Genomic DNA, 12541 nt, shown 5'->3' on the forward strand with positions numbered 1-12541 from the left:
AACCTTCCAAAAAAGAGTTTAGGAAATACAGTTCAATGCTTTCTAAAACAATATCCAAAATAATAATAAAACACAAATTGATTTTTTCATAATTTATTTGCCAGGATATGATGAGTATGTGAATTTGGCAGTTATTCTGAGCAGGGCTAGTTATTTTCGAAGCTAATAAATGTGATTGAATTTTATTCATACAACTCTCACTTCCACTACAGTCATTTTCGGTGGATTAATTTCAGTGTATCGGGGTGTAGCGGAAACGAAATATTCTCTACGCATACAGTAGCATTGATTCTTTTGTTTCGTTCCTTTCCCCTTTCGTTCTCTTACAAGTATAAAAGCAGAAGCTTTCACTGACGATTAAAACTGCTTGAACGGGTTATATTTATTTTCATTTCGCATGTTAGAGGATGCTTGCTGCTTTCAAACGTAAGTTTTGACGTAGAACTACGTCTAACCGGAAGATATAGGGGGTGAAATGGAAATCTAGGCACTGAACAAGTAGGAAAAAATGCAAGATTTGGAACGCTTATAACTCGAGCATTTCTCAATAGATCGCAAAGGTTTTTGCATCAATTGATAGGAAATATATCTACGCATCTATCATAACGAATAACATTTCATTTTTCTTGAGATAAATAATTGAATAATTGTGAAATATCAAGCATTGTCCAAATACACTATGTGCCCATTTTTGATTGGTCCATTTTGTGCTCCTCAAATCGTACCGACCAAAACGGGCAACCAGAGCAGCAGCGAAATAGAATGAAGCACGATTGGAAAGGAAAAAGAAAAAAATGAGGGAAACATTGGTCGCAGTCTCAAACATGCGTAATTCTCGAGCCAGCCAGTCAGCTTAAAAATCCCCGCTCCGCTGTCGTAACGATCATTCTCATTCAAACCGTACACCATATCGGTTCGCATCACAACACCTCAACAAACCAACCCAAGCAGCCATGTCTGGACATGGTAAAGGAGGAAAAGTGAAGGGAAAGGCAAAATCCCGCTCGAACCGTGTTGATCTGGAGTTCCCCGCAAGGGTAGCTAGGCCGAGCGCGTTAGTACCAGTGTACCAGTCCACCTAGCCGGCGTTATATAGCTTCGGCCGCCGAAGTGATCGAGTTAGCTGGCAAAGCTGCTCGCGACGATAAGAAAACCCGCATTCGTAACAGAACACATTCGGTTCGGTGGACATCAAGACAACAGGCAGTTGCAGCGAGTGGCGAGTGGCAAACGCAATCGCAAAATGGCATCAGGTACCAGAAGAAAAAAGTTTGTTCTTTATACAAACTGCTTTGGTGGCAAATCCAGAAGAAGGTGGCATCGAGGGCGTTCGAAATGGTTTTTTTTAAACCACGAGTACTAAGTTTTCTAAATTGGAACCATTCCATAAAACACGGCGCTTATCAGGGCCATTAAACCTTTCAAAAAAGAGTTTACGGAATACAGTTCAATGCATTCTAAAATAATATCCAAAATAATAATAAAACACAAATTGATTTTTTTATAATTTGTTTGCCAGGATATGATGAGTATGTGAATTTGGCAGTTGTTCTGAGCTTATTGATGGTTGGGGACTTTCCCGATTATCTAATTTTCACCAATTCTTAATTTGCTTCTAGATTGAAAGTACAGTAATTTATATTTAGCTCGACATTGAGCTAATTGGATGGATCTGTAATGCGACATTTTTGTAAACATAGAGTTCGGGGTCCAAATTGTGACCCCACATTGAAAGTCGACACTGTACCACTGTCATCGGAAATGTTCAATTACAGGTTTAAATCGCCTCAAATGTGACACTGAGTGTTTCTCCGGCACGTCGCATTAAATTTAATTTACTGACCAACATGTCACAAGCTGGATGGGAAGAAATTTTCCAACTGTGAAAGCTGTGGCAAACGCAAAAGCTAAACAGGAAGGTTTAACCGAACAAGATGGGGATATCGAGTGATTAAACAGTAAACTAATCCATTTTTCAGGTAGATAGGTAGGTATTCACGTAGGAGAAGAAAATAAAACAATATATTTGAAATATATATTTAACAAAAGCTGTCCCCTTTGTATAGTCCTACGTCACTCCGGTTATGTCCCCGACATTACCCACCCGTCTTTTTTATTTTACCAAAATGGATCGTCGCGGACCGTGTTCAAAATTCTTCAATCACTTGTAAATAACATGTTTCTCTGTTATTTGGAATACATGTTTGTTACAGAAAATGTAATAAAATGAAAGACGGCACAGATCGGACTATTCCTTTCTCGAGTTTTTCACCCTCTCTAAGAGTGAAAAGAATAGTCCGATTTGAGCTGTTTTCATTTTATTATATTTTCTGTATCAAACATGTATTCCATGTTACGAAGAAGCATGTTATTTGCAAGTACGCTGGATTTTTTTTATGCGTTTTTTGCGTGATATTTTTTACGCTATTCGCTCAAAATAACGGAATTTTTTTATGCGATTTGCTTGAAATTACGCGATTTTTTTTACACGGTTTGCTCGAAATTACGCGATTTTCGACTAGGTCTGCGCTTTCAGCGTGCCCACGCAGAATTGCGAGCGCATACACAACGCCGCACATACGCACATACCATTGGGTGCACAAACACGCATACACACGCGCAAACATGCACAAACATGTGCACAAAAACGCGAGCGCACACAAACATATAAATGGATGCACAGGTGCGCACAAACGCGCACACACAAGCACATACACGCGCACAAACGTGCACACGCACAGACGCACGCACGGAAAGAATCGAGCACGCACGTGCACACACGCACACAAATACGTGCACACGTACGCACACACACCCACACATGCCCATGCACAAAAAAACGCGCACACCTGCACACAAGCAAGAAAAAAACACGCGCAAACGCACGTACACACGCGCACAGAAACACGCACAAATGCGCGCAAACACGCCTACACATGCCCGCGCATAAAAAAGCGCACACCTGCATGCAAGCAAAAAAAACACGCGCACACACGCACACACGCACACAAACACCCAAAAAACGCGTGAACATACACAAACATCCACACAAATACACGTGCACGCACACAAACAAGCACAAACACAAACATCGGGCTGTCGAATACTCGGCTATCCGGACTCGAAGCTGACCGGTATCCAGTATCCGACCAAACCACTATCCGTTTCATCACTAATTTCACACTGACAACTAGCGCCGGTAAATAATTACTCCTGCAGGCATACTACACAACACTCACTGCACCGTTTTCATTAGTTTCAGTGAATATGTTTCGAATGCAACAAGGAAACATTCATTTCTATACAAACTGCCAGAATACATGGATGCTTCAAATTAATTTCTAAGTGACGATTTCTAACGTCGCTTTTGTTTGCAGAAGGAAAGGAATCAACGTGAAATGAAAGGAATATGTACGAAAGAGACGAGATATTTTTCTTATTGTGCGTGAAAAGAGAATAGATATATTTATAGCCTGCATGGTTCTGGTTCTGTTCTGAGAAGCGATAGACACATTATTGAGTGACGATGTGCTAATTGAAGTGAAATTGTCAGGCCCTGGTTCTGAGCTTATTGATTTTCACCAATTCTTAAATTGCTTCTAGATTGAAAGTACAGTAATTTACACCTATCTCGACATTTAGCTAATTGGACGGACCTACAGGTGCGACATATTCAGTTGGACATTTTTGTTAACATAGAGTTCGGGGTCTAAATTATGACCCCACATTGAAAGTCAACACTGTACCACTGTCATCGCAAATGTTCAATTACAGGTTAAAATTACCTCCAATCCGATACTGAGTGGTGGTAATGCGACGTGCCATTGAATGTAATTTACTGTAAAATATGTCACAAAGCTGGATGGGAAGAAATTTTCCAACTGTGAAAGCTGTTGCGAGTGGCAAATGCAATCGCTAAACAGGAAGGTTTAGCCGAACAAGATGGGGATATCGAGTGATAACAAAACAATAAACTCTTTAGATTGAAGATAATTTTGTGATCCTGAAAAGGACCCTTTTTAGCCTGCATGTGAATCCAACGAGCGAACAAATCGTAATGAATGTATTTTTTTGCCATCGCTCCCTTTTAACGCTCATTCGTTCGTCTCGTTGGACTCGCCCCTCTGGCTGAGTCTGCAGATTTGTCTCTATCCTGTGAGTGTGTACCGCTAGAGTATAAAACACGCGGACCCCAAAAAAATATCTTATTTTCTTTCAAACCGTAAACCCGTAAACCGTAAACCCGTAAATCGGCATCGTGGACGTAACAAAGGAGGACAAGTTAAGGGAAAGGCAAAGTCTCACTCGAACCGTGCAGGTCTCCAGTTCCCTGTTGGTCGCATTCACTGATTGCTCCGCAAGGGTAACTAGGCCGAACGGATTGGTGCCGGAGCACCAGTATACCTAACAACGATTATAGAGTTTCGGCCGTCGGAGTGCTCGAGTTGGCTTGCAAAGCTGCTCACGACAATCAGAAAACCCGCGTCAAGAACAGAGCAGCTTCGGTTCGGCGCTCATCAAGGCAACAATTAGTTTCAGTGAGTGGCAAAGTGTTTCTCCGGCACGTCGCATTAAATGTAATTTACTGAACAATATGTCACAAGCTGGATGGGAAGAAATTTTCCAACTGTGAAAGCTGTGGCGAGTGGCAAACGCAATAGCTAAACAGGAAGGTTTAACCGAACAAGATGGGAATATCGAGTGATAACAAAAACACAACACCAAAGGTTCTTTTCAGAATCATCAACCTATTCATAAAGAGTAAACAGTAAACTAATCCATTTTTCAAGTAGATAGGTAGGTATTCACGTAGGAGAAGAAAATAAAACAATATATTTAAAATATATATTTAACAAAAGCTGTCCCCTTTGTATAGTCCTACGTCACTCCGGTTATGTCCCCGACATTACCCACCTGTCTTTTTTTGAAGTAATTTTAGACTCCATATGAATAAATATTTATATTATAAGTATTCCAGTTCTATTAGGTTATAAGTGATTTTTTCAGAACCATGGAATTAAACGCTTGTGCTGTGCTGTGCTCTTCTAAAAAATCTCTCGACCCTAATTCATTTGATGAGTTATACTACACGAATGATTATTGGTATCCAGCTCACTAGAGCTCCATGTTCAAATTCTCCGGATACAATCATTCTACACCGCGTTGGGGGCAGTATTGTAAACCATTCTATGGGAAGTGGGGATCCTCCGAGAAGGCCTGCAAACAACACGGATAGAGCCAATTATATCTATATACACAATTAATAGACCCATCCAATTCCAATTCAGCGCTCCAGCCACGATGTTGCCAGCTGCTGGTAGCTCAGTCGGAAGCAGGCCCCTTGTGCAACGCCCCATATCTCCTTGAGCCTTGGCTTGAGTGGGGGCCTCTAGCTAGCGGAGATAGAGCTTATTTGTTTGCTCTAGCCGCTTGGCGAAGAAAAGCCATAAACAAGCATTTTCCCTGCCTGATACGATGCCGATAGCACCTTTGGCCGATTGCTTCGAGGTTGTTGCACGGCACGATTCGCTCGCTTTCTGTAGACAATTAGAACCAGCAGCTCTCACATAGCAGCACATGTATAGGTGGCGAAACAGAAGGGCACCATTACTTGTTAGCTTATTTGTTTGCTTCTCGCACCTGTTGTACCGCATCGCAGCGCATCGGGAACCGGAAGTTGCTGGCTTGCATCAAGCGCGCCTTGATGGCGGGTAATTGTGTATTAGCATAAAACGCCAAAGGTTCCGGACGGGACGGGAGATTGGTAACACCGTCGGTTCGGATTCATCCCGGTCGGCTGAAGATAAGAAGACGGTCGTTTCGTGGAAGCCGGAAAATGCATTGCTTGTAAATGTTCATACAATGCAACAATGTAAGATTGCGACTAACAACGTTCCGAAATGGCTGCAGGTGGATTAGCGAGCAAGCACAGTAGGAAAACAATTTCCCCATCTTTGCGCGTCCAAGCCAATCGAGGTGATTCAATTTATTCTTCTTTTACTGCGGCAGGAAAATCATCTGAATTGTAAATATTTGTTTATATTTTTGTTACTTCCGTTGCTCTTTTTTTTTAATGAGATTTTAATGCAGTGATTGATGTGAGTCTAAGGGAGGAAATAATCAACACTGAATCGTCATCGATCATCCGGAAGCAGCTGTGGCAATGTTGCCTTGTGGTGAAACTTTCTTCATCAATTGGACGATGAGTTTCAGGATCTGAGCAGAGAGAAAAACACACCAAAAAAAGCAAGTGGACCATGTGGCAAATCTTACGCACCAAATGAAATCTTCTCACATCCCCCTCGCGAAGAAGATAAGCGTTTCCGTGCCGTCCAACGCAAACATAAACACTCGACACTAAGATGGAAACAAAACATGTTTACTTTTACTCAACGAGTGGTGTTTTCCATTCCTGACCTACATGGGAATATTCCCCCGGGGGTGTATTCTCCTCGGCCGAAATGAAATTCCGAGAAGTCTTCGCCCGGACCGTGGCTTCTGGAGATTATGGAGTGATGTTTTTCCTGCTCCGGCACACAATGAGATGGCGCTCGAGAAGCTTTCCTGTTTATGACTTCGGTCGGGGCATTATTTAGCTATGGTCTTCTGGACCGTTTGTATATTATTCAGCAACGGTCTTCCGGAGCCAAAGTCACCCCATCGGAGGAGGCTAGCTGGGAGAAATGATAATATAAGAAGAAATTCATTCGTTGGTTTAATTGGAGCGAGCTTTGTTTATTTTATCGGGGCCGAATCGCCCAACGAACTGCCCAACAAGAGTGCGAGAAAAACTGAAACAAAAATAGGGGAAGCTCAGCTTAAATGAGCGTATAAGCAAATGCTAATGAATTGTCTGTTGGTGATTCTTTTTTTTTCGTTCCCCAATCTGTCTTCAATTAATTCTCGAATAATTTTCCCGTTAGTCGCTGCGGCAATAATATCCGCTTACTTATTACCACCCGAGTCATTGGATCGTACAAATAATCCTTACTTCACACTTTCCCAAACATTTCACTTCACCAAATTACAGTTCGGATCGTTTCTCCCGTAGTGACAACTCCATTCGAAGCTCATAAACGCTGACGAATGCGTGGGAGGGTGGGCTCTGGTGGGAGCGAGCAGCGCGCATTTGCAAACTTCTACATTACTTTCCACTCTCGGACTAATAAAACGCGCAAATAAAATAGAACTGAGAGAGAGAGAACGAGTGAGAGGCGGAAAGTTCGCCAGGATGGCCCCATAAAAGCAGTGAAACTTATCACCCATCACCAAGGTCACTCGTCTAGTTGCTGACGCTGGAGTTGGCGAACTGATTCAATTTCGCAATGTTGTGCCTCCCCACCCAGCTCGATCCCGAGCGGTGGAGGAGGAGGTGAAGTGCGGAAAAAAGTTTCGGAAGACAAGAATTTCGTGACACTTTATTAGCGGGCTCTTTGCCCCGGCTTCGGAGACACACACACAAATTTTAATAAAATAACTTTTCTGCGTCCATTTCAGCAAACAGCTTAGTTTGATTGCAAGTGATGGCCCGAACGAAGCGAATCCATTTGCGCGGGGATGGATGGGATGCTCTCGTAGATCGTTCACCTGGTTTTTGCAAGACTCGTTGGCTAGTTTTGTTACTCAGGCAGGGTTGACGCTGATATCGCTGTTCCGTCACTTTTATTTGCAATATCTAAAACATGTATTTTGACGTAGGACTACGTCTAACCGGAAGATATAGGGGGTGAAATGGAAATCTAGGCACTGAACAAGTAGGAAAAAATGCAAGATTTGGAACGCTTATAACTCGAGCATTTCTCAATAGATCGCAAAGGTTTTTGCATCAATTGATAGGAAATATATCTACGCATCTATCATAATGAATAACATTTCATTTTTCTTGAGATAAATAATTGAATAATTGTGAAATATCAAGCATTGTCAAAATGCACTATGTGCCCATTTTTGATTGGTCCATTTTGTGCTCCTCAAATCGTACCGACCAAAGCGGGCAACTAGAGCAGCAGCGAAATAGAATGAAGCACGATTGGAAAGGAAAAAGAAAAAAAATGAACGAAACATTGGTCGCAGTCTCACACATGCGTAATTCTCGAGCCAGCCAGTCAGCATAAAAATCCCCGCTCCGCTGCCGTAACGATCACATTCTTTGTGTGGACACCGACTGGACAACATCGTTGCTGGACGAGCTGGACGGCGAGGGATCGAGTGCCTTTCTCAAGGCAAGAGAGCGGAGGTGGTAGCGCTGGAGTAGAGTAGTAGAGTAGAGTAGAGTTTTCAAAGGGCCTTTCTCAAGGCTAGAGACGAATGAACTGCAAAAGTTTAAAGTCTCTATAATACAAGACCTTCCTTCCTTCCGTAACGATCATTCTCATCGAAACCGTAGACCACATCGTTTCGCATCACATCAGATCAACAAACCAACACAAGCAGCCATGTCTGGACATGGTAAAGGAGGAAAAGTGAAGGGAAAGGCAAAATCCCGCTCGAACCGTGTTGATCCCCGCAAGGGTAGCTAGGCCGAGCGCGTTAGTACCAGTGCACCAGTCCACTTAGCCGGCGTTATATAGTTTCGGCCACCGAAGTGATCGAGTTAGCTGGCAAAGCTGCTCGCGGAGATAAGAAAACCCGCATTCGGAACAGAACACATTCGGTTCGGTGGACATCAAGACAACAGACAGTTGCAGCGAGTGGCGAGTGGCAAACGCAATCGCAAAACGGCATCAGGTAGCAGAAGAAAAAAGTTTGTTCTTTATACACACTGCTTTGGTGGCAAATCCAGAACAAGGCGGCATCGAGGGCGTTCGAAATGTTTTGACGTAGGACTACGTCTTTCATTTCTATACCGGGGTGTAAAATCAAAGTTTCGAAACCGAAAGCGTTACACCGGAGACCGAGATTTTGAGCGCTAATAGCTCCTAAACAACTGAACGAAATGGTATGATAAACACTTCATTCGAAAGATAAAATGTCTACGCGTTATATACTTGTTACTTCCTGATCCAAAAACTTGTTTCAATAGTCTTAAAATTGCTTTCAAAACAGGCTATTGAAATCACCAATCGGTATATAAGCGAGCGCCGCTCGGAAATCCACTCAGTTCTAATTGAACAGCGATTGGAGCATGTTGTCGCTGTTGTGGTGAAGCTATTCGTGTTTATCATGAAAGCGCGGATGAACGGTGTCACCAAGAGCCTGTTTGTGCACCTTAGGCCAGAAGGGAATCCATCAGGAGGAGAGTGATGCCACAAACGGTTCCCCGGGAAGACATCGCTACACACACACACATACACGCGCGGAATTCTTTCCGTTTGGATGCCAATCAGCATCGAGAAAGTTCCGGAAAGATCTAATCATTTCTGGAATATAATCTGCCAGTTCCTCTGGGAATTTAAAAATACATTCATGTGAAAGAGTTTATTTTAATGTTTTCTAACCAAATAACACAGCGACCAAATACATTTGATTTTGTAATTTTTCAACCAAGTGTAATTAGCAGGAAAGCTTCTGAAGATTATTCTTCCCCATCAGTAGGATATTTCCGTATCCAATATTGTATGCGCACGCAATCGATTATTGCTCAGTCGCCGAATGTTTCGAGCTCAGAGAGTTCATTCCCCTCTAGTTTGCCTTCCAAATTTCCATCGTAAACCACATCTTCTCTCGATTCAATCACACACACAAAACATACTTAAGCGATATTGTGGTGGTGAGACACATTCATTTTTCGTGAGGACATCGACAAGACAACATCGTTGCCTAACGTGCTAGACGAGGTGGACGGCGAAGGATCGACACATACACGCGCGGAATTCTTTCCGTTTGGATGCCATTCAGCATCGAGAAAGTTCCGGAAATCTCTAATCATTACTGGAAAATAATCTGCCAGTTCCTCTGGGAATTTAAAAATACATTCATGTGAAAGAGTTTATTTCAATGTTTTCTATCCATGTAACACTGTGACCAAATATGTTTCAATCAAGTGCTATTAACAGGTGGTTATCGAGTTAGTATTAACTACTGGTGGGCTTCCAGTATCGAGGAAAATGTGGAAATATCTAATCGTTGCTGGAAAATAATCTGCCAGTTCCCCTTGGAATTGAAAATTTCATTCAAGCGAAAGAGTTTATTTTAATGTTTTCTATCCATAAAATATCCATATAATACCTTTGGTTTTGTGATTTGTCAATCAAGTGCAGTTAGCAGGAAAGCTTTTGAAGACTATTGTTCAGAACAAGGTTTTTCGTATCCTATATTGGATGCATAAAACCTTGTGCCTCCAACGTAACGCTCTCGTTTTCGAAGTCCCCCAAATATTCATTTATTCATTCATTCAGAATGGATTTAGATTCAACTTCAAACAAATGATCTCTAAATCAACGATAGTCCTACGTCACCCTTGCGGTTATACCATAGATATAACCCACTTCCTGTTTTTTTTTTTTCAAAATCACGAGTACTAAGTTTTCTAAATTGGAACCATTCCATAAAACAAGGCGTTTTTCAGGGCCATTAAACCTTCCAAAAAAGAGTTTAGGAAATACAGTTCAATGCTTTCTAAAACAATATCCAAAATAATAATAAAACACAAATTGATTTTTTCATAATTTGTTTGCCAGGATATGATGAGTATGTGAATTTGGCAGTTGTTCTGAGCTTATTGATTTTCACCAATTTTTAAATTGCTTCTAGATTGCAAGTACAGTAATTTACACTTATCTCGACATTTAGCTAATTGAACGGACCTGTAATGCGACATATTTAGTTGGACATTTTTTTAAACATAGAGTTCGGGGTCCAAATTATGACCCCACATTGAAAGTCGACACTGTACCACTGTCATCGCAAATGTTTAATTACAGGTTAAAATTACCTCTAATCTGATACTGAGTGGTGGTAATGCGACGTGCCATTGAATGTAATTTACTGTAAAATATGTCACAAGCTGATTGGGAAAAAATTTTCCAACTGCGAAAGCTGTGGCGAGTGGCAAATGCAATCGCTAAACAGAAAGGTTTAGCCGAACAAGATGGGGATATCGAGTGATAACAAAACAATAAACTCTTTAGATTGAAGATAATTTTGTGATCCTGAAAAGGACCCTTTTTAGCCTGCATGTGAATCCAACGAGCGAACAAATCGTAATGAATGTATTTTTTTGCCATCGCTCCCTTTTAACGCTCATTCGTTCGTCTCGTTGGACTCGCCCCTCTGGCTGAGTCTGCCGATTTGTCTGTATCCTGTGAGTGTGTACCGCTAGAGTATAAAACACGCGGACCCCAAAAAAATATCTTATTTTCTTTCAAACCGTAAACCCGTGTGGTTGTACGGCATCGGCATCGTGGACGTAACAAAGGACAAGTTAAGGGAAAGGCAAAGTCTCACTCGAACCGTGCAGGTCTCCAGTTCCCTGTTGGTCGCATTCACTGATTGCTCCGCAAAGGAAACTAGGCCGAACGGATTGGTGCCGGAGCACCAGTATACCTAACAACGATTATAGAGTTTCGGCCGTCGGAGTGCTCGAGTTGGCTTGCAAAGCTGCTCACGACAATCAGAAAACCCGCATCAAGAACAGAGCAGCTTCGGTTCGGCGCTCATCAAGGCAACAAATAGTTTCAGTGGCAAAGTGTTTCTCCGGCACGTCGCATTAAATGTAATTTACTGAACAACATGTCACAAGCTGGATGGGAATTTTCCAACTGTGAAAGCTGTGGCGAGTGGAAAACGCAATAGCTAAACAGGAAGGTTTAACCGAACAAGATGGGAATATCGAGTGATAACAAAAACACAACACCAAAGGTTCTTTTCAGAACCATCAACATATTCATAAAGAGTAAACAGTAAACTAATCCATTTTTCAGGTAGATAGGTAGGTATTCACGTAGGAGAAGAAAATAAAACAATATATTTAAAATATATATTTAACAAAAGCTGTCCCCTTTGTATAGTCCTACGTCACTCCGGTTATGTCCCCAACATTACCCACCCGTCTTTTTTTTATTATTTTTTATTTTTTCATATAGAAGATATGTAGTAAATTTTAAAAATCAGTCCAAGATGTTAAAACTATTTTTTGAGAAGTTTGTGAAACATTGAATTTTTATGAATTTTCGAAACTTCGTATTTTTGTATGTTAACAATGTTGATTTTTAGCCATAAATGAATCCTGATGTGATTTAAAACAAAAAAAAAAAGGTTCACGTGGAACTACCTTAGCTTAGCAATCATTCGTTTGTATTGATTAAATTCTTGATTGAATGAAACAGTTTCCAAATTCAATTGAGTTCAATATATTTGCTCTGTGAGTGAAAAAAATGAACAAATGCCGTGTAAAGTCAATTCATTTATTGTGATTGATTGTTCTTCGTTACAAGTAAATTTAATGACGGACCTTTTACGTTTGGTATGATGACTAGAACAAAATATATGTACGGAAGAATTATCAAACGTTTGATGAACCAGCCTAAGGCTGAAAATCTTTCCAATAAAGACAAAAAAAAAATTATCAAACGATTATTTTATTTTACATTTCCCTCTGAAG

Source organism: Toxorhynchites rutilus, chromosome 2 (assembly GCF_029784135.1).
Source record: "Toxorhynchites rutilus septentrionalis strain SRP chromosome 2, ASM2978413v1, whole genome shotgun sequence".
In the NCBI taxonomy this organism is placed as follows: Eukaryota; Metazoa; Arthropoda; class Insecta; order Diptera; family Culicidae; genus Toxorhynchites; species Toxorhynchites rutilus.